Here is a 26,309-nt window from a genome sequence, read left to right on the forward strand (position 1 = left end):
TTACTGAATCCAATAGGGTGAATTAATACGGGCTGTTTCCAGTAGTGCTCCTTTGCTGTCAGAAAGCACTTTGATTCAGAGGACATTGAAAGTGGAATGGAGAATAAGTCTAATTTTTTCTGATTCCCCCTCCTCCCTGTAGCACTACCTCCCAATCTTCTCCAAAGAGTTAGGAGACCCTTCAAAACAGCATGGGAAGTGGTGCAGCATAATAGCTGTGTGGAATTGGAAAAATCCCCACCCTCCCCTTTCCATTGCCAGCAGCCATTGCTGAATCCCTCTGTCAGCAGAGGGACATCACTAGATGCTATCAAACAATAATAATGATATTAATAGAAGATACTGGTGATGTGATGAATACATTTTTATAAGTAATGAGTTTCCATATGCACAGTTATACTAGGATGCTATTCTTGGGACTAGCTACTTCCTACTGTTTATCAATATTATAGGTTTTACTCTGAAGTTACTGGGTTCTGTGGATTTTAATTAAAGCATATAGTTTTTGCTAGATTAATATTGTGTGCCTTTCTAACACTGTGGAATTTTATTTTTCTTGGGTTTGAATATTTTAAGACTTCCATTGATATTGGAACATAATAATAAAATAATATTAACCACTTTTGAAATGTGGCCATGGTGCCAGTTGTTGATAAGGCTTCTAACAACTCTTTTCACTGGTTTTGTGAGCAACGGATCAAATTAGATTCATCACTCTTGGCTTGTGGTGATTTGAAATTGAAATGGAATATATTAAGGCAGCCAACCACACTGATTACATTGCAAGCCTCATTTAATTTCATACATTCACACATTACAGTGAAAAGCAGATTTTAATGCATGATTGTGACTGTACCTTGAGTGACTCCAAAGGTCATCTGTAATAGGTGCATAATTTGTTACTATTGGATACCTAATTAACAAAAAGTATATATATATTCCACAGCTATGTACTACCTATATAATCTAAAGTGTTCATTTATGTCCCTTACGAGAGCCTATTGGTCAGTTCATCATAATACAAATCATCAGGGCACAGTTTGCTGAGAATTTCTTCTGTGCAAATTCCATTGAGACGAAAGTTTAGCTGTGTATATATTGCACAATGTTGTTTTTAATTTCTGTAAGATTTTCACAGTGAACGTTGCAGGGTTTGGGTAGTGGAGTTGCATAAAAGTTCTCAAACAGCACATCTGCCAGAGTTGTACGATTGCAATACTGTACGTAAATGCAACAATTAGACCTTGCTACAGTAATTTATGCTGTAACAACCTCCAGGTTGGACTACTATATTGTACTCTACATTGGGGGGGGGGTGCGTTGAAAAAATGTTTGGAAATAGCTGCAAGTACAAATGTTGCAACCAGTTTGCTGTCCAGCATTTTGATTCCATCACATCAGTTTAACATGCTCTGCACTGGTTATGGCTTTGTTTCCAAAGCCTAATTCAAGGTTCTGGTGTTAACCCTTTGAAGCTTTCAACAGCTTGGGAATGAGTATCTTAAGGGCTGCCTTCTTCCATATGTTCCTTCCCACAAGTTCTGGTCATCCTTTGAAACCTTATTCCAGATCCCTCAGTCCCAGGAATAGCCAGGGTTCAGTCCTTTTCCGTTTTGGCATCCACTGCTGTGGAAAGCATCAGGACCTGAGGCAATTTTGTTTTTGAGACTAGTAAAAACATGGCTGCTTTAAAGGGGATTTTACCTAATTTGCTTTTTGCTAGTGTATCTAATATCATAGTTTAGTTGCCTGTTTTGGGGTTTGTTATTGGTTCTTGGCTTTGATGTTCGTATTTGTTAATGGAGGTTATATATTTTAACTTTTTGATTGTAAGTCTTCATGAGTTTAAAGATTAAGTGAGGTCTAGTTTTTTGAAATGAAGACATTACCTATGTATTTTGTGAAGTACTTTTCCATCAGCCCTGAAGCAAGCCCTTTCAAATTAATGGGGTGATCCAACCTGCTCTGGTATTATATAAGGAGAAAAATTGACCAAATATCAGGTCGTTATTAATTTTATTCATTTCTATTGTATCTTTCATCTACTGTTTAATTTTATGAAAGTTTTCTCAAAAATAAGATCTACAGTACTGGGTTGAGTGATGCTTACTCATTGTGTATTTAGGAGTGCAGCCTCAATCTTTTTTAAAAAAATAAAAATACTTCCATATGAAAAGATTGCTTTAATTATCATTTTAGTTGCTCATTTCAGTAGCTTTTCTAGCTCTAAGATGACCTTGGAATTGGCAGAATTGTACAAACTATTCTTAAATGTGACTATATAATAGATTATAAAGTGCCGTTATGATGCTTGTTTCTCTCATTATATATCTCTCATTATATATCTCTCATATATATATATATATATATATATATATATATATATATGCAAATAAAATTCAGATTCTATTGCAACAATAATCTCAGTGTTTTGATTTGGAAGCAAAATAGGGACACCCAAAAATAAGGGAGTTGTTTTTACATTCCGGGGTGCTTCCTAGATACACAGAAGTACAGACTTTTGTAAGCTAAAAACAAAACAAACCTACCCCACCACCAAAATGGCCCAACAAGGGCTTGTGAGCTTCCAGAATTAAGATGCTGGATTGAGATGCCAGCAGTGTTTTATTGGGTCAGTGTGCTGCATGTGGATTCAGCCCTCCACCCCACTCACAAAAAAGGAAATAAATTTACATCAAATTTGTTTATACATGTGTCATGTGCCAATTTGTGTGTTAACATCATAGTTCATAAGAGTGGTTCATCTTCACCAATATGGTGACTAGTAGGAGTGCCCCTGCTGATACCTATATACCAGCTTAAAGTCCTTGCAGTGTCAGCATGACACTTGTGTAGTAGTTAAAACAGATGGTCTTAAAGCATTAATTGCTGGTACAAGAGCCCGTGGGTCTCCTCAGGAGATAAAATCAAAGTTTTAGATCTTCCAAGATGTATCTGCTCTGAATTGAAGTCCATGCTGAATGCAGCACAAATGTGTTAATAGTCTCATAGATCTGCACCCTCTTCTGAAAAGAGATCATATGGCCACAGTTATCCCTACTCTGGTAGCATCTTTGCTAGATTATGGCAATTCAATAAATGTGTGGGTGTCTTTGAAACCTGTTCAGAAAAAATTGGCTGCCCCCTAGTATAGCAGCCAGATTACTGGAACTTCCTGTGGATAAACACCTTTGTTGAAAATTCCCACAATGTCTCCTTACTTCTTATAAGTGAAAGAGGATCTCCTGGTATTTCAAATGAAGAACGTATTATGAGTGGAGTGTGTAAAATCCTCTTAGCGAACCTTTGCATGTGTTTACATACCAAATAATGGTTAATGTCATCAAATGTGGTTCTTAATACTTCATATTGTATGGATGTATTTCCGTGTTCAGAGTATTAACATTAGGACCAGTTTTTACAGCTGATTTGCTCTGGAAATTGCTTTGCATACTGTCAACAGTTTTCAGTTTTGGTTGTGCTTGTAATTCCCAGTCAACTATTTTTAAGAATGCATTGTTTTCAAAGCAAACACTAGAAATCATAAATCAGTATCAAATTGTTCTAATTTTTCCGATGAAATGTTATTTTTTCCTCATGTATGCTGTTCCGAAACAGGAGCAACAAAACAAAGCAGGAGCAAGGGCTCTGAACTCCTTCTGGCCAAGCAAGGCCAAGGGTTTCACAGGCGTGTTCCTTTCTTATGAATCCATGGTTTATTATGATGTCCAAATGAAGTAGTGAAAGTGTGTCACTATTTTAGGTAGAGGATGTCTCTTCAGAGCATGTTCTCCTTGTCCCTGTGGTTCTGGGTGTGTGGTAAAAATAACTTCTGTAATTCAGAGCCCCAGTTGACAGGAATGCTATTTTTTCAACCTCCTCAAGGCAAACTTTTATCCCATCGCCAATCTCGGAGGAAACTCAAACTTCATTAGGTAGTGTCAAGCAGATAAAAGTTGACCCCCCTCCCCATCACCTCTTAAAATCAATACTTTGAAAGCTGTAGGTACAATCAGGTTTTGCTTCAGCAGAAGGGAAGTTTTTAATGTTCAATGTTTTGTTATGTTTTTTTTATATTCTGTTGGATACTGTCCAGCGTGGCTGGGGCAACCCAGTCAGATGGGGGGGACAGATATAAGTAACAAATTGTTGTTAGCTATTGCCTTTCTTTCTCCAAACATTTATTAGGCATTACAGAGACAGACCATCTTAAAACATCCATATACATAATTTTCATTGGAGTGTCTTCCTGCTGCCATTCACCACTCCAGGAGATACTATTAACAGAAACTCAGCCACCTTTGCAGTTACCTCCGGGTTAATATCAGACAGGTATAATCTGACATTTTCATTGTGCCATGATGGTAAACTACCCAAAAAGGATAACACGCGTTTATGTATCTGGTTGGACTGTAGAAAAGAATTTGTTCTACATTGTCTGGCACATTCAAATAACAACATGCCTACCATTTCTAAGGATGTTTAAATATCTGCCCTTAACAAAAGCTGAGGGGAAAGTGTTCAATCGGACTAACATAAATGTCCTGCGTTAGGCTGGAATTGTTAACTTTGAGATATAAGTGATCCTGTTACGGTTGTATTTAAGCCATAGAACCTGGGGGAGCAGATTTTATTTACAGCAGACTCAATGTTTTGTTTTTCAATATCCCTTAATTTGGATATTGCTATAAATATATTGCTCACTAGAATTATGCAGTAATTTCAAGTCAATACCAATAGATCTAATTTTGCTGTGTATGAGTTGGAGCCATCTGGATTTATAGGAGTCCTTAAGTAAATCAGAAAGCAGACTTGAAGGTTGGGAATGAAAATGGCAACACAGCTAGTATTTTATAATGCTTGTCCACACCCAGTATTACATAATGTGTATACCTGATTCTGCACACATCGTCTCATACTTGATTGAATTTGGGAGCCCGAAGATATGTCTCAAGAAACTGGAGTATCTCTTATCTAAATCACTATTATATGCTTGTATCCATACTGGGATCCCAAAAAGTAGCTGGGACAACACTTTAGCTTGAAAAATCTGAATGGCAGCTGGTATGAATTGGTTACCTTTCTGAAAATAAAAGTGAGCTACTGCTGAGGAGGTACACTTTGCCTGTTTTATAGCACTTGTGAAATGGTTTAACCATCCTGAGTTGCTCTGGAATAAAATTCCGAGATATCTATGCATCTTTACTTTCTGGATTTCTTGTCCTCCATTTCTCTAGTTTCTGGGAATTAGAGAAGACCAGAAATTTTGTCTTCTCATAATTTGTTTGCTAATTTCGCAGTAAGAAACCAAGGAGAGTAAAAGACGGTTCAAACCTATCCTTGTCAGTGATAATAAGGTGTATTGATAATGATAATAATAGCCACAGCTATGTTCACCAGAACAAAACCTGTAAACACTTTAATGCTGGTACAGCACTTAGAACACTATGCATGCATTTAACAGTAAGGTAGTCTCTGATTATATGCTTACAATATAATCAACAGGACACAAAGCAAAGCAAAAAGGAGGGAGGGAAGAGGAAGCCAAGCATTGGAGCAGCTGCTGTTCCACTGGCTGATGGATGAGACTAGGCTGATCTCTCCGTTGTTGCAATAGCTTTCTTGGGAGGGAGGGTGTGCAGCCTCCTAATGGTCCAGGGCACTTGGCTAGGAGACTAGTATGTGCTTCCTTTCCTTCAGTTCTGCAGTCCCAGGTAACTGGCAGTTGGAGCAAAGTGCTCTTTCATGCACGGAAAGGGGGAAGCAGGCTCACTACATCTGCTGCTTCTCTGGGGAATAGGTGGGGCAAGTGTGGTCTCCCTCCTCCTTCCCATTATGATCTTGTTTGGAGCAGTCTTCTAGTGGCCTTGATTCCCTGTCTGGGTGGTAGCAGAGCATCCCTTCCTTAATCTCTGCAGCACCAACCTATGGTTAGAACAGAGTGCCTTATCAACTGGTCATTTCTGAAACTACATCTAACTCTAATTTTTGGGTAGATATTAAACAGAAAAGTCACACCCCCCCCCCAAAGGAAAGCGTGTTAAGATGCTTACAAAGTTCATGGATTTTCATCTCTGCAACATATAAAAATTTAACTTTCCCCAGCCAACTTGGAAGCTCTTGGTGAAAGAGCTGCTCTTATAAGAAATTAAGAAAATATACAAGGTCCATTTTGTGCCTTTTGCCAGACACTTTCACAGCTATGTTGATGGTCCTTGGGAAAGATACATTTTAGAAGCAAGGAGGTTGGTAAGTACATTCTGGCTGGCTTGCAAGGTTGGGCAATGCCAGTGCCCCTGTATCCTCTTACCTCTAGTTTGCATTCCTCATCACACAACCCTGCCGTGAAGATTAATGGGGTTATTAAATGAATAAAGGAAACTAGCAACTAAGGATTTTATGTTGCACACCTAATGTGTGTTTGTCTGAGTGCCCTTACTAAATGTATGTTTATAGACTGCTAAGACAACCTGGGGTATATAAATACTGTTATAATATAGCTAGCTAATTGTAAAAACACTGTGTAGTTTAATTTGTTTCTGTGTGCACAATATCATGAAATATATCCTCCCACTATGAACTATAATCCATAGCAGAAGCCTCTGTGATCTAATATTATGAAAGTTTTTTTTAATAAAAAAGCCTTTCCTCTTACTACAGTCATTAGTGTTATGTGTTTTACTATTTCCTAGCTATATAGATCTTCTAGACCTTTCCCACTTGCCTCCTATCCAAGGAGTCATGTTCATCCATTTCTTTGTCCAGCTGGACAATTCACATGTTACAGGGCTGAAAGCAGTTCATCATTCAGTTGAAAAAGCAAGAACTGAGATTGGGCTGGCCAGCAACACAGACTGTTGATTACAGAATCTAGGGTTATTGAAGCACTTTAAAGCTGCTTTATAGTTTCAGTGAAGCACATAGTTGCTTGGTTCATTAGCTCACTGCAGGTAGTCATCTTGCTTTTGAATCTAAATTTTTATTTAATCAACGTCATAAGGACTTTGACTTGCTCTCAGCTTCGCTGTTTAAGTAAAATGTCTGCAAAAATTAGTTGTCCGTATGTTGAGTGTTGAACCAGGCAGTAAATCTGAAGAGGGCAGTTGGATATTCTAGCGCCCACAAAATTTATTTGAGCTCATTGTCCTCAGCATTTCACTAAAATTTACCCAGTTTCAATAAAAATAAAAACAATAATTTCCCCAAACCTTGTTCAATTTAATAAAAACTAATTTCTCCTGAGGCTGGCATGAGCTGAAAGTAGAAGAAGCATCATAACCTCTTTTTCATGCCTGAAGCCTATGTAGAACAGCTATGTATAACAAATATAAGGTGACGGTAAGGGGCAAGGGGCAACCAAAATGGTCAAGTGGGTGGAAACACTGCCCTTTGAGGATAGGCTTCAGCATTTGGGTCTTTTAAGTTTAGAAAAAAGGTGAGGAAGAAGTGACATGAAATAAGTTTATAAAATGATACAGGGCATGGAGAAAGGGGATAGAGAAAAGTTTCTCTCCTTATCATAATACTAGAAAATGTGGACATCCAGTGAAGTAGAATGTTGAAAGATTTGGGGCAGATGAAACAAAGTACTTACTTGCACAATTAAACTATGGAATTCGCTTCCACAGAAGCCAGTGGTGGCCAACAGCTTGGATGGCTTAAAAAGAGGATCAGACAAATTTGTGGAGGGTGGGTCTATCAATCACTGCTAGCCATGATGGAGGCTAGATGACCTTTCTGGCTCTGAGTCTGTAAGTCCAATCTTGGCCATTAAATTTGAAGGTATTATTATTAAATTTGTATAGTACCTTTCATCCGAAGATCCCATGGTGGTTCACAACAGCAAGTGGGAATACACCTGGCAAGATCTAGTACTGAGGTATACCTGGAAGTTGCTCAAGGCCCACTGATGACTCTCAGCTCACAGTCTGATAAAGAGGGTGCAACTGTGAATGGAGGCAATATTTACCCATTCTCTTTGCAGCTTCCCTTGAACTTCTGGAGTACCAACCCCAGTGGAGATGATTTAGAGGACCCTGCAGGGAGAAGGGGGAGCTAAAACCCAAGAGTACCTTGTTCCATAACTGGAACTCTGAATCCAATCTATTGTATGTTGAATGACTTTGATATATATAAAAAAGTCTTGGTAACAGAAGGTAAACAATCCTACTGAGCATGGTCAAGCACTTAGGCAAGCTTCTCTGGAATAGTAGTTGTTTTCACATTGTATAGGAATAAAAGCTGTTATTTATTTTTGGAGGGCCAAATAAGTGTTAACAAAAATAAGCTGCGGAAAACCAAAATGATTTAATATGCTTTTAATAATACCATTTTAAAAAAAGAGATTTGTTAAATAAAACTTTGAAAGACGTATATCTTTATCAGAAAGTGAAAGTCTTCCTGATTCTTCCGTGAATATTTCTTCCCTCCTTCCTAATTTCTCCTAAGCAAATACACTCAGGATACTCCACCCTGGTATTTTGTGTATATAAAGAATAGCCTCCAAAAAGAGATTGGCAGCTTTAATTTGTTTTATATGTGCAATCACAGTCCATGTTATATTCAAAATGCTTGTCCAATCAAGGATTCAATATAGAAAAGAGGCAGTAACAAGTATGCTGTACACTATAATAAAGAAATCTGTTGATTGAAAACAGTTCGTATATTTTGGAAATGATAGGGAATGTAATTGGTTAGAAAGAAAAGGATAGGGCTTCATAAATAATAGGAAATAGAGCATATTTTTCCACTGATGATGCTAACTCAATTTAGCAATTCTGGTATTGAATTTTCATGTGCAGTGAAATAGGCCTGGTAGATCCTCCAATACCACTCTAAATTCCATAGCTAATGGAATGACCTCTTCATATTGATGGTAGACAACTTCAATATGTCAAATTTCTGCCATAATGACACACATTTTTCCAACCCTGTAAGATCCTTTGATGATTACTGCCAAAGACTTCTATGTCCTTGCACACGAGGCCTTGAAGCATGGATTTGTGTATGCAATTTTAATACGGGCCTAAGGGAGAGAGAGCTTTGTACTGCAGCCCAACTCACATACATTTTATGCAGTGCAATCATGTATTTTTATACCTAATTGTAATTAAAGTATTAAGCCTTAAAGGCTTGCTAATCTTTACATTGAACTTCACTAGCAGGCTTAAGGAATAGTAAATTATTGAATGGACCTTTCAGCTTGTAACAATTTCCAGAGCATGAGTGTCTACAGAAATAATTGGAAGGTCTTTAACTTGTAACTACAGGTTGTTGACTTGACTGCAGTCTTTATACAACTGAACCCCGCTCACCGTTACATGGTTCTAGAAAGGAGCAATGACAAACAATGGTGAACTGTGCCTGTTGGTGATTTACTGTATCGTATGGGATTATACGCTTCAGAACTGACTTCTAACATACAGCTTTAATTTGTCCATTGAGCAACAATACAGTTGAACTCTGAACCAAATTTAATAAGCCTTAAGGCTGAATTTCACATGTGTTACACGCAATCCGCTGTGGCTGGTATAAAAGTGAGACATAGGTTCTGAAAACAGACCTTTTGTTAATGCTTATCTGTCCATACAGTGAACGGGGAAAGTATTTGATCCCCTGCTAAATTTGCCCGTTTGCCCTCTGACGAAGAAATAACCAGTCCAACATTTTAATGGTAGGTTTATTGTAGCTATGAGAGATAGAATAACAACAGGAAAAACCCTAGAAACCCAGAAGACAAAAGTCAGAGATTGATGTGCATTATAATGAGTGAAATAAGTATTTGATCCCTTTGCAAAAGATGACTTAGTACTTGGTAGCAAAACCCTTGTTGGCAATTACAGAGGTCCAGTGGTCAGGGATAATGGCAGTTGTCCAAAAGCAGCTGCAGCCAATCAGAAGCCACATCGGATATTTGGGTTCCAAAGAGCGTTCGCAAACTGGAACACTCGCTTCCAGGTTTGCGGCGCTTGGGAGCCAAAACGTTCGACTCGCAAGGCGTTCAACTTCCGAGGTACAACTGTAAAATGACTTAGGGTGTGCCTGGGAAGAGGAGCTAGAGAAAGCAAGGGGCACACGATCACTGTGGTTCTGGGTATGGGGTGGGAGGTGGGGCGGGCCGGTTAAGAGACACAAAGCACAGGCAGTTGGTGACTGTCATGTGCCAGGAGGCTCCCACCTTGGGATAAGTGGTTGCCTTATCATCCAGCCCTTTGGATGCTGTTGCTAAATGCCAGGTGAGCTTGGAGTGAGTTTTCCCTCCTTCATGGCATGACTCTGGATGAAGAGAATGATCTTGTCTATATCACTGAGACCTGGGTTGGGTGAGCAGGGGGAGTTTTTCCTCTCACATTTGTGCCTACCTGGGTACTTGGTGCAGCATTAGGGCAGATGGGGACAGGTTCAATGCAGTGCGCCTCCAGGGCTGGGATACGTTTTCCAACAAATATTTTTACTTTAAGAAAATGAAATATTTAACTCCAAAACATACAAAACTTTATCCCTATCTGGATATGTTAGTCATAATCTTCAAGTTACTCTATCTCAACAAACAATTTCATCATATTTTGTATCACCATTGAGATTTTAACTAACTTTTAACAGTTGCAGTTTTATCATTTTAGGAATATTAACATATGCAAAAGAGATGAGTAAGAAAAGCAAAAAATTTCTTTTTAAAACCCACACAATAATGTGGGTTAAATTGTTGGATCATTGTTATATGATTGTATTCATTGCTGTAAGATACTGCCACACTGTACCCATGCAAAGTTTGGAGAATGAAGATGTGAACTTAGAATTATATGCTTCTCTGAAAATCATGGAGTGAATAGTTGTGAAAGAACACTGGGTGTCACTTGAATTTACAAAATTCAGCATTTGGTGCAACATTTGGATATTGAGGATAAATGGTAGAAAAATGATTTGTTTTATTTAAAATTAACTTGGTGCATACAGAATGTTATCAATAAAGCATATTTGGATGAGAGAACATGAGTACAGTGGACGCTCAGGTTGCGAAAGCGATCCATGCGGGATGCACATTCGCAACCCATAGCGTTCACAACCCACAGTGGCGCATCTGTGCACGCGCGGGTTGCAATTTGGCAACTTCTGCGCATGCGCGACCTCCAAAACCCGGAAGTAACCCGTTCTGATACTTCCAGGTTTCGGTGGGTCCATAACCCCAAAAAACGCAACCTGAAGCGTCTGTAACCCCGAGGTATGACTGTAACTGGGTCAAAGTCAAGGGGGAGGGAAATGCAAATAATAAAGCGGAGTATAAGTTTCTGTCTAGCAGTCAGTAATTTTCCTTAAAAATTAAAAACTTTAATGTAGAATACTGCCTTCGATTTGAACCTTTTTAATTGTTACTCCAAATACAAAATATTCCCATATTTCATCTCCGGAGCGTAACATAAATGGTATACCTTAAATATCCTTTCCATACTACCTTTATTCTGCTGTAAAGCTAGAAATCCTTTGTCAATTCCTCTTGGTGTTAAGTTTCCATTCTTAAATGGACAACAAGTTAACAACATGAAATGGATGTTGACAGTTGTTGAAAATGAAGTAATGCTTGATGTAGCCTTGCGTTTTCCTCTGAACTTTGACCGTACAATAGAAAAACTTAAAAGAAGGGGAGGAGTACTGTCAAGTACAGAATTATAGAGAAAAAAATTAATCTAAATAGTAAGGAAGAAGTCTATGTTCTCTTGCATGATATTTAGCAGCAACGGTAAGGAGAGGGATGTTTCTTTCTTTGTGTAATGTGCAGTAGTTACAATAAACACAAGATTTCCAAATCTCAGAGGACTCTCTTGACAGTTGCTTGATAACAGCTTTTTTCACTCCTTAGTTTTGACAGTTTGCGTGTGTTGCCATATCTAGTGTAAACTAAAACATCACTGTCATTCTGTTTTTCTTTTGTATGTGTCTTTCTTTTCTTTATTTTATTTTTTCATCTTTAAAATAATGAAAAAAGATAGGCTTTTCATCTGTAGACTATAGCGAGGCAAGTTTTATGGGGAGATTAGCATGTGTTTATAAGTTTTGAAAGATAGAAGATGGCTGCAGATTGCTTTAGCTTTTTATCATAGGATTCCAATGAAGCGTGGATATTAAATTATAGATTTAACCTTTCTATGTATAGCAATTCCTGTAATAATGGCATGCCAACATATTAGAAAAAATGGGGCATATTCAAATTCCTCTGTAGCTATATCATATATTATTTCTTTTTAACAAATAACTCACAAAAACTCATTATACACCTACCATCCCAATGGACGTGTACCGTTTTCATTTCAAATAAAAATAGTTTAGAAAAGTTTTGATACGGAAATTTTAACTTGTGAAGATTATTAATAGGGAATGAATCAGTAACCTGGAATGGGGGTTACGATATTATATACCTGTCCTATATCGACTGAAACTGTTACCTGGGTAACTAACATTTGGGTATTTTCAGGACCTTCTTAAATATCTGCAAAGGCCCCATATTTTGTCTTTGCTGTCCTTTATTAGATTCAATAATCAAAATGGTTTAAAATGTGCCCTTACCATAGTGCCAGGAACTTCTTTATGGATGCTTTAGCTAAGATTCCTGCATTTCAGCAGGTTGAACTAGATGACCCTTGGGGTCCCTCCCTACTCTACAATTCTGTGATGCTGTAGAGTATCATTATGGCTTAGGAACCATGTTTTGAAATCAGCTGGTTTCTATGCATTTGTTTCCAGAGACTGTGGTCTGTTCCAGGGATGCGCTTCTTTGTGAAGAACTCACCCAACTGAAACAGCTTTCCTGATCATTTCAGTTTTGATCTCCATCTATTGAAATGGATCAAGACCTTTCCCCACATTCAGACATTTGTATATACATCTGAGTGCTAATAAGTCTTTGGACCGAAGTCTCTCGTCTTTCGTCACCATGTTTGGCAACTTCTGTTGCCTAATAAATAGAGGTTTTTGCAATTTCTGTGCTACAAAGATGTGCTCTCATGCTACTCCCATTCATTTCAATGGCACTTTTAGAGGAGGAGTCCTCTTTTGTCTTAATATTGACGAAGATCAGTAATCCAAGGACTGACTCTTTGATTTGCATGTGTATAGTACCTAGGCATTACAATGGAGAAATAATAAACAATATCCCTAGTTTCAGCACGATTGTCTTAACTCCAGGATTTTCTAGAGTTGTCACCAAGTTTGTTCTATCATCAGACCAAATTTTGCTTGAGCACAGCAAAGCACCCAGTGTCGTCATCTGGCATGTTGCAGACAAATTCCAATTACTTTTCTGCTTCAAGCTATTGTTAAACACTAAGAGCTAGCTGACAGTAAAATTATAAATACAGGTGTTGTCACACTACACTATAATCAGAATTTTAATTTGAATTTTCATTTGTAAAGCCTTTTTTTACATGAAAATAGGAATAGAATTAGTTTTATTGACAGTGAAAAGACATTTTGAAAGCTTCCTAAATCATTACCTGTATTTAGAAGCGGGGGGAAATTGTATATGTCCATGTAAAGAGAACAGTTTTATTATCACATATTTACTCATTATTTTTGGTGGTAAATAAAACTAGGGAGATGTGTTTGACAAATGATTGACGTTACTCAGTAGGTTTTCACTTCATTAGAACAATAGACAGCCACAAATATATATTTACTTTTGTTTAGTTCTGCCACTACTAATATAAGCCTGCGATAAAATCTTTAGTCAAATTAAGTAGAGCCTGTTGAGAGTCCACATGTAGTGCTAAACTTTCTATTTGGTAATTTTCTCCTCTTAGCTAAATTCATCCTCCTTTTTGCTTTCTCGGCCCCCCCCCCACCCAATAGTTGGAGTGGTTCCCCTTCTCAAGACACCCTTTTTTTCCCTCAAGGCATTTAGTGTCGTGTCTGCCAGATTTCAGTGATGAACAGCGAATTGCTTTTAAAGTGGGCATTATGCCAGTTCAGCAGCACAATGGAAAACCAATCTTCCACCATTCTACTTTTGATGCTGTTATTGTAGCATTTTAGATAACTGCTGCCACAAAAAAAGATGTGCTCAATTGCTACCAGTTAGTCAAGTTAAATCCAGAGTAGCATTAAAATTACTCTGAAAACTGTTTGTCAGAGGTCATGTGTTGTCTGTAGCTACAGCACATAGGATAGATGTTCTCTTCTGTGGAATGCTTTTTATTTATATATTTTTTTCTTGCTTTTTCTTTATTATTACAGTGACTGACCAGCTCTCTAAATAGCCCTTCACTAGCTGTTTACTTATTGTCTCCACCTTGGTGTTGAAAAAACGTGTCAAACAAATGTTGAAAAGTTTCTTTAAAGTGCTGGAAATAGCAGGAGAGTAAGTTGTTCAGGGTGCTAGAGCTTGTGCAGTGTGAAAGCAAAAGAGAGAGAGAGCATGCATGTAAGAGCATAATTCTCTGGTTTCTGTAACAAGATTACTGTTTTCTTCTCTTTATCTTCACTCTTCAACGACTGGGTTCACTTTTCTGGTTTTTTTATAATAGCGCAAATGGAATTTATCCGCTTTTTTGCTCTCTTACCCTTCAACGCCACCTCTGTTTTTCCTTCTGCCGGCATTGCTTGTGAATGGAAAAGGGACCCTTTGGTTTACTGCTTGTAAGGCAAATACTAGCTGTATATGGCAGCTGTTTATACTGGCTTTCTTTTAAACCTTTTGCAAAATAATAATAGAAGGATCAGGTATGTCAGTGTTTTCCTTGCCTATGGGTATATAGGGAGCTTGCTGTCCTTGGTTTAATGAATTCTATTATGCCACCAAGCACTTCACAATTAACTCATCTGATGGGGTTTTTTTTGGCATTTATTTGGCTATGTGTAGCATCCCAAGCAAGGGAATGGATTCAGTGTTCTCTCATTTCATAGGTTAGTTTTTATGGATTTTTTTCAAATGTGCCTACAGTGGCTGAAAGTCCGTAATGAGCGGAACACAACACGAGGTATGACTTTATTAAAATTAAAATACAGTTGTGCCTAGGGTTACTTACGCTTCAGGTTACACACTCTGCTAACCCAGAAATAGTGCTTCAGGTTAAGAACTTTGCTTCAGGATAAGAACAGAAATCGGGCTCCGGCAGCGCGGCAGCAGCAGGAGGCCCCATTAGCTAAAGTGGTGCTTCAGGTTAAGAACAGTTTCAGGTTAAGAACGGACCTCCGGAACGAATTAAGTACTTAACCTGAGGTACCACTGTATTCTGTGGATCGGCCTTAGGTAGTGCTCCTGTACGGGTTATATGTTACTCAATCCTATGGGAGGCAGACTGAACTGTAAACCCTCCTAGATATATATAGATATTCTTTAGCTGGCAGCCTGTTTCTACAATGGCACCACCAATACTTACCCAGTGCAAAAGATGGAAGAAAGATGTCCGCTAATTGCTTTGGGTCATTTCTCTTCGTTTGAACTGAACAGCTTGATCTTGCTGCAGAAAATGGTGCTTTCAGCTTTCCAGTGCTGCCATTTTCTCTGTAGCTTACTGTGTTCTGTTGACTACTTCATGCCAGGGCACAGGCCAGATTAGTAGTGCATTGCATTGTGGTCTCTGTATCTGGCTGAGTTGTATTAGGAAACCTGGATCACCGATTCTTTCTTACATTTGATTTAATCAAGCTGCAAACCATGCAAGTACAGTGGTACCTTGGTTTACAACCAGAATCTGTACCAGAGGTCCGTTTGTAAACCAAAACAGGTTGTAACTCAAGGCGCGCTTTCGCCAGTGGGGCCTCCAAAAAAAATTTGTTCGTAATCCAAAAAAAATTGGTTTGTAATCCAAAAAAAGTTTGCAAACCGGGACATGCACTTCTGGGTCTGACGTGTTTGTAATCCAAGATGTATGCAAACCAAGACGTATGCAAAACAAAGTACCACTGTACAAGAGTGTGGACAATGATCCTTGCCAAACAAACAGCCCCAATCATGGAGCAAATAAAGTAGGAGCTGAGGAACCTACTCCTGAACATTATAATGCATGTATGGCTTAATCCCTATTCCAGGCACACACTTCTCTTGTGGCTGCTCTTAGATATGTTGCCATATGATCAGATTTTGATGTGGATGTTGAAATGAAGGACTGCTTTGAAAGCAAGCAGAAGATTCATACCCACTGAATGCAGCAAGTGGAAAGAGAGTGGAGTCTGAAGGTTGTCTGCTTTCCTCCCAACCCCATCAGAATCTCCATTATAAGATGTGGTCAGAAGGATCAGAACATTTTGTAAATGAAGAAGGCACAAGACACACACACACGAATATACTAGATAAAATATTATTTAATGTGATTAAGTCTCGATCTCTAAAACCCAGTTACATATATTACGTTGGTACTACCCTTAGATATTTCCTTTATGGAAGAGTGGATAAGAGAAAGCAAATGCTATATCTTATCTCATGAGATCAGAAGGACACAAGTCAAGAGTGTTGGGAGACTCAAGCAGACCAATCCCCACCCCTTCTGTTTTCCATATTTATGTTTTAAATGACACTAAACATTCTGTGATTCCTGGAGGCTACTGAGCATGCTCAGTCCTTGCTGAACTGGTCCTTGTTTTCCTCCCTTTTTAAATTTTAAACTTAAATGCTTACGCATGCCTAGTGAACCCCACATATGTAGAAACCATTACTTTATTTTTGAGGGCGCCTGTTTCATTTCCAGACTGTTGGGCACTCAACCACATGAGTTCACTATTATTATATATTATGTTTTCCGTTCCCAAAGGAAAAACCCTATCTGTGGACACAGCAGTACTCCTAGCAGGTGAAATCTAGCCTCTTAAAATGCTGCAGATTGCAAATTAGAAAATTCTCAAGAAAAAATTGAAGCACCATCTTCTGCTTTGAAGGCCTCTGTGACATGTCCTTCCTTTGCTAGGCAATTATCCTGAATAGATGGGATTGAAATTCAGGGTGGAGGAACAAGAAATTGGCACCCATCTTTAGAAAGATACCACTGCCAATTGGTATGTCTCACCAGTGCTAGCCTTTGGGTAATTGCTGTCCATTACAGCAACAGAGATCACAGCTAGATGGTATCTGAGGTTCAGATCCTAGGAGAAAGACGGGTCATCCAGAGTTCAGGTCAATATTATGAAGGAAAGGAGTTCTTTGGCTTTCGGTTCTTCTTCCACCTAGATCTTAAATAGGATTCAGTCCAGATCTGGTCATTATAATTGCTCAAAACAGGCTATCCAGACACCGGTTTCCCAAATTAGAGGGCATGGGCCATTCCTCAAGTTGGAGACTTCTCATCCCTCCCTAAATTTATTTAATCTTCATTCTAGCTTTCTATTCAAACCCTTCCATATTGAAATTGACTACAAGACATCTGATCTGAGTGGGTTTGAAGACCTGACCAATTCAAGTAATGCCATCTCAAAAGTATCCTGAGAATAGTCTACCGGTATGAGACAATGTGAACAAGATTTTGTAGACTTATGCAGGATGCCAAAAATATGAGTCAAAGCAAGTGTGCGCTGTATACTGGATTTCTGGCAAGATGGTCTGTGGGGAGGGAACCATCAGTACAATGGAATTCTAATTGACTCGGTATTATAGAGAAATTTTGTCCTGACCATTATTAGAAGCGTATTGTTTTGTTATGACCCATATTGGGATGCCGGATGAGATAATATGGTAAATGTGAGTTCATTGTGAGTTGTGATTTTATGATTGTCTCTCATGCTACTCTAGCTTACCCATCCAGAACAATAACTAGAAAGAGCATAATGGGAACTACATTAATTTCTGTAAAGACAATGGTGCTGGAATGTTTAGTGTCTGTCTATATGGCATTTGATTAATGTTGTCATTAGACAAGCGAAAAGCTTGAAAGCAAGGAGCATCATTGAGTGCTAGGAAAATAGTTTCTTTCACACCAGGTTATCAAAACAAACTATATTGCAGGTTTCTTTTCTTTATTTTGCCTTTTGCTGGTTTTCCTTTGTCCTTAGACATGAATTTTTTTGCTTCCTTGCCCATTTGTGTCTTATCTTTAAGTGCAGGAAGACCGTAAGGTGTTCCAGATGCTGTCCTCAGTCAGACTTTATCCAGCCTGTCTCCTTCTAAATTGAGTATAACCCATACTAGAGTGCATCTCACCTCATCTGAGAAGGACAGCTTCACATATAAGTGCGCAACTGACCCACTGTAGCTGATTAATAGAACAAATCCAAAGTCATAATATGTCAATAGCCAGTTTTATGTGGAACGCACACAAAAGGCATGACGAGATGAGCTTCAGACAGGTTGTTAAAGAGACCCAACAACAACAATATTTCAATGGAATGTTTGAATGGGGGATACAAGTGCAGTGTGGCTCCTAAAACAGATATAATTTCTCTGATTGAATATGCAGCCAATCTCTGTTGCAGAAACCATATCACATGCACTCCCAGTGTTACCTATAACATGAGGCTATAAAATTCAGGCCTATAAAATAAAGAGATTTTTTTGGGGTTGTATCCACTCATAGGTTGCTCTTCAAAATTACTTCCCTGCCCTTCCTTTCACAGAGTGCTCCAATGGAGCAAAGAACGTTTCATGGCCAGAGGATACAGTACATCATCTGCTACAATTTATCATATTTAAAGAATTTTGTCTTGTAATTTATTTTAATTATCTTGTAAGCTTCCTCAAAAATTAAAATTGAGGTGCAGGGTGTAAATATTTTAAATCAACAAATATGATATAGTTAAATTGTGTTACAGTTCCTGCAAAGCTGATTTTCAGGTCAAACAAATGAAACTAGAAGTTGTATAAGGCTGTGTTCTATTAAAAAAAGCTGTCGAGATATGACATATGAATGAATCAAAAATTTGAATAGAATCTATTTTTTATTAAAATTCTGAAGGAAACAGACCTCACCACATAATTTATACAGTTTGAATCAAAGGGCATTAGATTGTATAAATCAGTTATATACTCTCAACTACTTGATGAATGTGGTTAAAAAGTGATCTTACATAATGATAACAGTGAGAATGTATTCATAATTCAAGATTTAATATATAATATAATAGTGATGATAAAATATGCAACTATTATTAAAATGCACAAACATGGTCAAGATCAACCCAAGATTAAATATTAGGGTTGAGAAAATAAAATGCAAAATAACCTGCATTTAATAAGTTTAAGTATTGCCCAAATAAAAGAGAAATAAAGTGCACATACTGGCAAAATAAATGAGTCTACAACGCTGGAGGCCCAGTAGAAATTTAAACAGCACATCACTATAAATATAAAATGTAATAATTATGAAAATCATAAATCTGGTCCAAGAGGCAGTAGACTATTAGATCACAGAGGTTTAAAAGGAGCATTCAGAGAAGACAGGGAAATTGCAGAGAAATGAAGCAAACTCTTTGCATATGTCTTCACTGCAGAAAAGGTTAGAGAGATGAATACATGAACTGTTCTTAAGGTAATATATTGGACAAATCAGATCAACTAAAGGTGACAAAATAATATTTTTTTAAAAAAACCAAAACTGACAAACGTAACATTAGCAAGTCACCAGGATTGGATGATGATCATTTGAGAGTTTGTAAAAAGAATTCAGAGGTGTGAACTGAAAGAACTATAATGAAATCATTTCCTCTTTGATAAGTGGGTGTGTCACCCTAAATGGAGGAGAGCTGATGGTTGAAGGCCTCCTACCACTATACAAAAGGTGCAAAAAAAAAATCTCTTTCCTGGATTAATCGTTTCCAGTTATTGCATGTGTGAAGTTGGGGTTTTTTTGGCTCAATGTGTATAACATTACACATCCTAACATTGAACATTACTTGCTATTTTGTAGCCTGTTTACCCCATTTAGAGATATGCTGTTGGAACTCTTCATAGTCTTATGAAGGGATGAGCATCAGACAGGTTTGTTAAGGTGAAGACTTTGTATCCATCTTCATTGCAGAATACAGGATACAAAGTGTTCAGTCGCGGTCTTTGCAAATGTCCCATACGGTGGTACCTCGGGTTACAGACACTTCAGGTTACAGACTCCACTAACCCAGAAATAGTACCTCGAGTTAAGAACTTTGCTTCAGGATGAGAACAGAAATCATGCTCCGGCGGCGCAGCAGCAGGAGGCCACATTAGCTCAAGTGGACCTCAGGTTAAGAACAGTTTCAGGTTAAGAACAGACCTCCAGAATGAATTAAGTTCTTAACCAGAGGTACCACTGTATTTGCATTTTATAGCTTCCTTCGCTCAACTATGGTTCTTTATCCTGTCTTGTTTGAAAGCTGTTAGCTGTGGCTTGGGACACTTGTGAAGCTATAATTAGTTGGCTTGTTTGCTTTCTTGAAGTAGGGTTGCCATATTTCAAAAAGTTAAAATCCAGACACAAAAATTGTTGAGCTTCTTTTTTTCTTTTCTTTTCTTTTCTTTTCTTTTTTTTTTTTTGCAAAGTTGTAGACTTTTTGGGGTGGTTTGTTGTTGTTTTGGCCAAAGTTGTTCAGCGTTTCTTGCAATATTGCAAAAAAGAAAGAAAGAAAGAAATCTTTAGGCTACTCTTAAGGAAATTCAGAAAAAATATAGACTTCTGACATGGGTTGCCATACGTCCAGATTCTCCTGGACATTTCAGTGATTTCCTCCCAGATGCTGCTTGAGACTTCCGTATTCTGGCTATGTCCGGGAAATTCCAGGCGTATGGCGACCCTACTTGAAGCAGCAGTGTGTAGAGTAGTGAGGCTTGCTCTTACATCTGCTTACTATGTTATGGAGTGGGGTATTAAAATTGTTTTCACGTATGGAATCGCTTTGTCCGCATTGCTTCCTATAGGAAAAAAATGTCATAAATGAAACAGTCTACAGTTTCAGAGGTTTGAGAAAATATGAGGCAAAGGGTGGGGTCTTGGTTTAAAATAAGAGGTCAGGTTTTAAAAATATATGCAGTTATAAAAACCATCATTTAGCCATGGACACCCTAATAGGAAAGCAGTCTGTGGCAATATTTTTCTCAGATTTCTCCTGGTACTTACAGCAGTATTCTTGTTAGCATTCCTTCCTTAATTAGTTCCCATATTGCTCTGAACCCCTGGCCTACCTGACAGCAAGTCAGTATGTTGACTCCCCAGTCCAGGGTCAATCCATGTGTCCAAAGTCCCACAGAGATCCTGGCAGTTCCAAGCTGAGGTCCATCAACGTGGGCAATTGAACAGACACAGCACCTCTGCTCTGCTGCCCTTTTATACTTTGCATGCTGATTGCAGCATCTGGGCTTGATGACACACGTGACCCTCACTTCATCCAAGCCTTCTCCAGCTGAGGAATCACACCCCTCCTCCCAGAGTTAGCAAGCCCCACCTGGCCAGCTGGGGAGCTGGGCTGTGGGCCCTTGCCTGCCTTGGCCTCCTGAAGCACATTGCCCACTGCTCCCTGTGCCTCAGAGCCCACCGTGTTCATGGAGACACCTCTGGCTCTGGTGATGGGTCCTGCTGCTCTGGTTCCTGGTTCCTGGCTCCCATCCCCTCATGATCCTTCGTCACCCTACACCAACCTCTCCTTCCTGATCCCCTGCTTTCCCCAGTGTGTTCCAGTCCCACCTACACCCCTCACCAGGATCCTCTTCTTCTGCATTGTTCTGCCAGTTCAGAGATTTTAGGAATGTTGGAAAACTGGTGATGTTTGACAGTCCCAACCAATTTTTTGATACACTCATGGATACACTGGTGAAACTTAAAACATGTAAATAAGATTCCTTCATGTGTGAATCGCTTGTGAAGGAGGCATCATGTGGTTGCCATTAGTAGAATCACACTGCTGTCACTACCCCCAGATGTTCACACATTAGTGTGAACTATCTACATCAAGCATTCCAATGTATAGACATCGTCCATAATATCAGAAATCATGCAAGACTGACAGGAATTACTGCTATTATATTGTCTCTCTGTGCAGTTTTGTACTTTCACTAGTACAAGTCCAGAAAATGGGAACGTACACTGGTGAATGCTTTGACACTCGCAGCGTCCGTCTGGGATTAACTACAGGTATTCACTATACCCGCTCAGAGGCTTGTATTTATTCATATTCTTTGAAGGATGTGTACTTAATGATAGCAGTATAAAAGAAGTGATGATTGAATCACTACTGATCGCAGCAGTTGAATCTTGCTTATGGTAAGATATGGTGTAGGACTTGGGAATAATTCATACCATTGGTGGTTAATGTCTTGCATTGCAGCCTGCTTGCTATAAGAGAATCATATAGTGAAGTCTGTGGACTTTTTCCTGTTCTCGGTGCATCATCTCAGCCTAAAACAGACCATGAGACAAAAGTACCTGGCAACTTTCAGCTGCACCTAGCTCTCAGACTCCAGTACGGTGTCCACCTACTGTTATACAGTACTGAATGAGCTAATCTTGCTAGGCGACACCATGATCTTGATGTGGAGAATTAGAAACAGTGCAGATCATGCTGTCTCAATTTATTTATTTCATTTCTATACAGTGGTACCTCGGGTTACAGACGCTTCAGGTTACAGATGCTTCAGGTTACAGACTCCGCTAACCCAGAAATAGTACCTCGGGTTAAGAACTTTGCTTCAGGATGAGAACAGAAATCCTGCGGCGGCAGTGGGAGGCCCTATTAGCTCAAGTGGTACCTCAGGTTAAGAACAGTTTCAGGTTAAGAACGGACCTCCGGAACAAATTAAGTTCTTAACCTGAGGTACCACTGTACCTCCTTTCTTGTAAAGCACTGAAAGCAATTTTCATTTCAACATATGAAAAAAAATGTATGTACTTTTGTCTCGGGCCGTTGATGGTCTCAGAAGGAGACTCCATGGTCTGGGCTTCTCATCTGCTTTTTTCAGGGCACGGGAGTCAGTTACCAAAATGCACCGTTTTCGTTTTCTTCTTCCCCAACCTTCTCCTTAACCCCCAATATAAAATTAATTTTATGGGAATTGTAATCACTGTTTTGTTTACAGTGCTTCTGAAAATGAGTAGTGTTCATAAAGTGAAACACCAAGTATGGTGTAGTGGATATAGTGCTGAATTAGGATTGGGGACACCCAAGTTCAGATCCTCAGTCAGATATGAAGCTCACTGTGTAACCTTGGGCTTGCCACTCACACAGCCTAACCTGTTTCAAGGAGTTGTAGGGTGGAGTAAATATGTGTAATCTAAGGGACTAGACATGAAAATGAAGGCAAATGGAAAGTAAAGATAATGAAGGAGGTGAGTTTTGAAATGGGAATGAAGAAGTTGGTTAATAGGATGGAGCCAGGCAGAAACTAGAAGTTAAGATTCTATTGGTAGGGGGTAGCCAGGAAATAGAAATAGTGTGGGGTTTTTTGAGATTATGGAGACTACTAGAGGAGCAAACAAGAATGTGTGTGGGGGGGGGAGAGAAATAGATAGTAACAACATGGGAATTTAACATATCAGAAAGAGATACAAGATTTTTTTTAGTGACATGAAAGAAAATGCCAATGTAAAAACCAACAAAGAAAAGTAGCTTGCGCATAACCTAAGTAGAATCAATTATGAGCTGAAGAATTCAAGGTAAAGAGATTTCCAAAAAGAAACAGGAAGACAGAATCAAACACAGGAAGACAGAGAATCAAACACATGAGCAGCAGGACCAGAAGAGGAGCAAAGCAGCTGTGAACTCTGCTCAGAGAGCCTGTACATTCCTGCTAAACCATGGTTTAAATTTACTCATGAGGAATATTGCTTCAGTTTGTCAAGAGTTTTCCAGAGATACTGAACTTGTCTTCTGAAGGTGAGCATCTGGTGTGCCTTGACATAAATCTAGACCCTGGGAAGTGCTGTGTGGCCCTTTTCAGTTCCCAAACCCAGAGAGATGATAGACGTATGGAAGAATGGCCTCTGTGGCAATGGAATTTGAAGCAGACCATTGGAGAGAAGAGAATGTGACGTTGACCCTTCACTTCTTCCTCCATTGTCACTACAGCACAACAAGTTGTTGAATTGCCTCAAACAGAACATTAATTTGTGTCAGCTGCTTTGCATTGCTTGGCTAAACACTAAGTGCAAACAAAGGGATGTTTTCCAATCCAGAAATTAGCTTTCAGTTTCTCTTTAAGCCATAGGTTAGAACCTGTGGTCCTCCAGGTGTTGATTGGCCAGCATGGCCAATGGTTAGGGATGTTGGGAACTGTAGGACAGCAGCATCTGGAAGTCATAGGCTCCCCATCCCTGGTTTAAGCTAAACAAACTCATCCTTCATTCTACATAGCTTCTGGTCTCCTGAACGTAGGTGGTTGGACTGCAGCTACAGCAACTGATTTTAATGAGTGAAGTAAACTGCGTCAAAGGTCTTCATTTTCTGCATCAGCAAAGGTTGAAGCCCACTTGACCCACCATGGGCATTTTTCATTCCTATAGATACTTCAGTGTCTGAGGGTTAAGCGTTCCTGCAAGGATGATTTGTACCTGGCTGACAATATTCAAGTACAAAATAGACATCTGACTGATTAGTGTGTCAGATAAGAAAGTTTCACATATATAGATTAACTGTTTTTACATTTAAGATGCACATAAGCTGGGAGTGGGAAAGAATTTAGCTTTTTGTTGCACGTAATTTGAACAAGAAAGCAACATTTGTACATGTGTGTGCTCTTCGTATCACATGAAATGAGCATGCTTTTCAGTTTTGCTTTTAATTTTATTTATAAAAATACTTATTATCCTATACACTCCAGTCACATATTCAAAGTGGTCTTGAGGAGGAACAATCTAAAACACAAAAAGGTAAACAATACTAAAACAGCAGTGCAAATCCAAATCAGAGAATAAGCAAAATAGACACTAATAAAATGTGCCTATACACAAAAGTGTTTTTAACCTGTGCCCAGTGAAGTATCTAATCAGGTCAAATGAGGCAAAAACAGTCTCCACAATGTGGCTCTAGTGAGAAGAGCTTGTCATGTGTACACCACATTGGAGGGAGAGCAGGTACATGAAGCAGAGCCTTCCTTAACTATTGCAGGCAGGCTCATGTGGGAGCCAGCAGTCCTTCAGATATTCAGCTTTCAGACCATTTAGGGCTTTAAAGGTCAAAACCAGCAAGTTCAATTCATCCCGGTTTCAAACTGAGAACAATGAATAGGTGCGACGTTGATATTTTATGACTGAATAAAAGAGCAGCTGCATTTGTAGCAATTGAAATTTTACATAAACATGGACACCCAAGCATAGCAAAGGAAAAAGTTTGTGAAAAGGCCAGCTATATGAATAAAAATAATAATGAAAGGAAGTGGAAAGAAGAATGACTAGAACCTCTGGTTTCAGCTGTGCATTGGCAAATGCAGTCTTGAATGTGAGACCAGAGATAATTCCAGACATTGCCTGGTAATTTGAATTTGATTTAGTCTTGCCATGTGACTTTTCATTAATATATATTTCTTTTTTTTTTAAGGAAATCAATAAACTTCCCTGACAGTTTTATTTTTTATGCGCACAGCCCCAAATGTAACTTACAGATCTATTGTTTCATGTAATCATAATTAGAATACATAAGTAAAACTGAACTACGATCAGTACCAATGTGAATTGTGTTATTTATTCATTTAGACAATTTATATACCGCTTAATCACAGTTGTCTCTGATGTGCCATAATTCTACATCAAACTCAGTGATACAATTAAAGATAAAATCAGCTGAAAAATATAAAATAAGAAATGTGGGAGTTCACAAAATCCTGTTGATAAAACAGAGTTGATGTAGAAGGTCTTACAGGCTGTTTAAAGTAAGATAGATTGGTTGTTGTTTGCAGGGACAAAACCTATGGCAGCTTGAGGTGTTTTTGTCTATACAGTTACATGCAGTGCTGCTGAGACATGTCTTGACTTCTTGTACTGTTCCCAGAACTAGCAGGGCTTGGTGGTTCCTGTCCTGCTGCTTCCGCCTGCCCACACAGGCTCCAGCTGCCGGCTGATCAGCAAGGGGGTGGGGGCATGCAGAAGTCTCAGCTCACAGATTATGCCCATTCAGATTGGCAGCTGCACAAACAAATCAGTAATCATGCCCTTGTCACGAATCCAAGACCTCTGGTGCTTGGATGGGCAGGTCCTGCAGCCAATCAGATGCATTGTCTTGTATAGCCTAAAAGCAGCTGCCTCTTTTCACATGCTGGGGTGCTAGACAGTGAGCCATCTCACCCCAACCAGAGAGAAACAGCTCAGAGATCTCTGCTTGACTTCTGCCCACACTGCCAAAAGCTACTGGTGTCATTTGCACTTGCTGCACTCATCCACTGGTGAAACATATTGCAGGGCGGCAGTACAGCGGAAGAACCAATCCAGAGGACTGGG

General features: G+C 39.0%; 1 protein-coding gene and 1 long non-coding RNA gene across 2 annotated transcripts in view; one reads left to right on the top strand and one right to left on the bottom strand.

Annotated features, from left to right (window-relative positions):
• POLA1 (DNA polymerase alpha 1, catalytic subunit) overlaps positions 1-26,309 on the top strand; it is a 170,097-nt gene that overhangs the window by 132,087 nt on the left and 11,701 nt on the right. The gene's annotated exons all lie outside the window — the stretch shown is intronic.
• LOC310762052 lies at positions 2,638-11,683 on the bottom strand. The gene is made up of 2 exons (XR_014547833.1): positions 5,981-11,683; positions 2,638-5,925 (listed from the first exon to the last, which is right to left on the bottom strand). It is a non-coding gene; the product is annotated as an uncharacterized lncRNA (long non-coding RNA).

Source organism: Podarcis filfolensis, assembly GCF_964270895.1.
Source record: "Podarcis filfolensis genome assembly, chromosome: 4".
Taxonomy (NCBI): Eukaryota; Metazoa; Chordata; class Lepidosauria; order Squamata; family Lacertidae; genus Podarcis; species Podarcis filfolensis.